We start from the raw sequence: 2,914 nt of genomic DNA on the forward strand, positions 1-2,914 counted from the left end.
TTTGCTTTTCACATAGTGTTAATTAACCTGGAATTCTTTTTATATATAGGTTATGTAGGGATTAAAAAAAAACCACACCCATCAGGATAGTCAGTTTTCTCAGCTTCATTTATGAGATAGACCCTTCTTTCCCCACTCTTCATTACACCACTTTTAGGAGCCCCCAGGCACAGATACACATACCAAACTCTCCACATGTCTGTGTCAGTTTTGAGGTTTTCGAGCCTGTTCCATTAGGTCATCTGCTTATGCTCAAACTGATAGCACATTGTTTTAAGTACCAAACCTTCAGAATGAAACCTGGTATTTGAGAGGGCAAGATGTGCCCTTCATTCTGATTTCTTCAAAATTTCCCTGATTCCTCTCGATCCTTTCCTCTTTCATATGACTTTTAGGATTAGCTTGTCAATTTCAGTCAGAAACCCTGTTAAAATCTGGGTCAGAATGGTAACAAATTTATAGATAAGTTTGGAAAAGAGTATCAATTTTACAAGTTTGAGTCTTTCCACCTACTAATATTCTATATCTCTCCATGTATTTATGTCCTTTAATACATTTTTATATTCTTTATTAAGATATTGTACATCTTTTGTTAAATTTGTTATCTGCCATCTGCCTTAGATCTTTTTGCTGTCATCGTGAATGAGATTTTTTTTCTTTAATTAAATTTTCTACATATTTTTTTTAGGTATAGTAAAGCTACTATTTTAATATATTGCTTCTCTAGCCAGTGACTTGGATGAGCCCTCACTAATTTATTAAAATAATTGTGGATTATCTTTAATCTTATAAGTAAATAACCATGTCACTGGGTAATATTGATCATACTGTTTCACTTTTCCAGCTCTTCTTTCTTTCTCTCCTTTTGCTGTTTCCTGTTTATGGATTTCTGCCCTGAATAGAACCAGTAATAGGGAACACCGTTGCCTTGTCTCTGACTCCAAAGAAAATGCTTCTGAGTTTCCCATTAAGTCTGATGTTTGGTTTGGGTTGTTGGTAGGTATGTACATCAGATTAAGAAATTTTTCTTTATTCCAAATTCACTTCATGTTTCTTTTTTTCCTTCCTTCCCTTCTCTCTCTTTTTTCCCTCTTTCTCTTTTCTTCCCACTCTTTCATTTCCTGTTTTATTAGTAAATGTTAAGTTTACCAGCAGTTATGCTTTGCGCATAATTTTTCCCATGCTATACTGCCTTTGAGGAGTTGTGATATTAAGATTTTGCTGGCTTCATATAAGGAATTGGGGAGCTCCTTCTTTTTTTTAGTCTTTACAACTATTATGTAAAACAGGAATTATATATTCTTAGAGGTTTAGTAATATCTGGTCTAATACCTTTAAGATATATATTAAGCATGTTTAATAAACTTAATATTAATGATTATTAAATTAGTAGATAATAATTTTATTAATACCAATGGTAAAATAATATAATCATATATGATTATTAAATTACTATATAAATAATTATGTAATAGTATATAAATTATTAATTTAATGTATTTCATGCATTAAATGCATATAAATTAGAAATTAATATTTAATAGCTCCCTCTTACCTCACAGTTGAGGCGAAAGCTGTGTTAGAGCTACTCTGTCATTGCTGTAGTTTTCCACTTAGAAACCTTTTTGTCCTCTGGAAATTAGCAAACTCCCAGGTGATCTCAACATTTTGAGAAATACAGACCTAGCCTTCTGACTGATTCTCAGAGACACTCACTCCTGGTGTCTCCTGTTTTTCCAGTGTTCACTGGGGTGATCGGGGAAATCACCTTACTGGGAGATTAGGGCCTGTTTCAAACGCAGAGCAATGGGGCTCTATAGGAAAAGAAGCGTTTACACCTTTCCACTTGAATCCTACCCATCTTCAAAGGTCTCTGAATAAACTTCATCCATAGCCGAAATTCAAGGGCAGACAGTTTTGGTTTTAATAAAGCACCGTTGAATATTATCACAGGCTATTCATCCATGTCAAAATAAGAAAGTAGAGATGTCAATTGCCCAATCACCTACCATTTGAATGTTCCTTGTAGATGCTTTTAGCTGCCGTAAGTCTTCTACCCTAAGACAAGGCCAGCCCTTTCCTTCCATTTGTGAGATGTAGAACTAGCATGACATCTCTGATGTGCTTAGGTACCCTCTCTTCCAACCCAGGACCTTGTTCTGCCTTCTAGCTCTGAAACCATCATGGACGCACAAGCTCAAAATCCCCACACTGGGTCGTCTTTCCGCCAGTCAGGGACTAATGGACTTCATCAAATCATTGAAAAGAAAGATCACCTGATCCTTCGTTTTCATTTTGGAAATTTATATTTCCTTCCCTTTCACCTTTATTCCCTGAGATCAGCATTGCCTAGAGATTGTTCTTACCACAATTATGCTGCTTCCCAGAAACTCTGGAGCTGGCGGGCAAGAGCCATCCCAGCCACACCTGGCCCCTACATGCCACCACCCTTACTCACAGCTCCTGTGGGTTTTTCCAAGACAGAGAAGATTCAAAACACACTCTGTGAGGCAAAATGGCCCCAGGAGGAGATTCGTGCTAACATAACAGAGTCTGACAGGAGCACAGCTCATCCCAACCCCTCACCCATATCAGAATGCATATTTAGGAAGAATTGCCAAGTACTAAATAGAAAAAACACACAGCTTCATTCTTGTGGTTTTTGTATCCCTATTTCAGACAGGCTTAGACAAATTCTACTAATTCTATTGCTAAATGATGGCTCTGAAGGCATTTCCAGCAACTCGAGGGAGAAAGGAGACAGGGAGGGAGGAGAGGAAGGGTGGGTAAGACAGGCCTGGGGGCCCTGGCGGGGCCACCCAAGCTGCCGTGGGAAGCTGCTGCCACTCACCTTACAAATAATTAGAAACTTTGCTTTTATCGAGGTAGAGGTTGTGGGGGTCAGAGGGCACAC

The sequence above is a fragment of the Miniopterus natalensis genome, chromosome 2, assembly GCF_054644295.1.
Source record: "Miniopterus natalensis isolate mMinNat1 chromosome 2, mMinNat1.hap1, whole genome shotgun sequence".
In the NCBI taxonomy this organism is placed as follows: Eukaryota; Metazoa; Chordata; class Mammalia; order Chiroptera; family Miniopteridae; genus Miniopterus; species Miniopterus natalensis.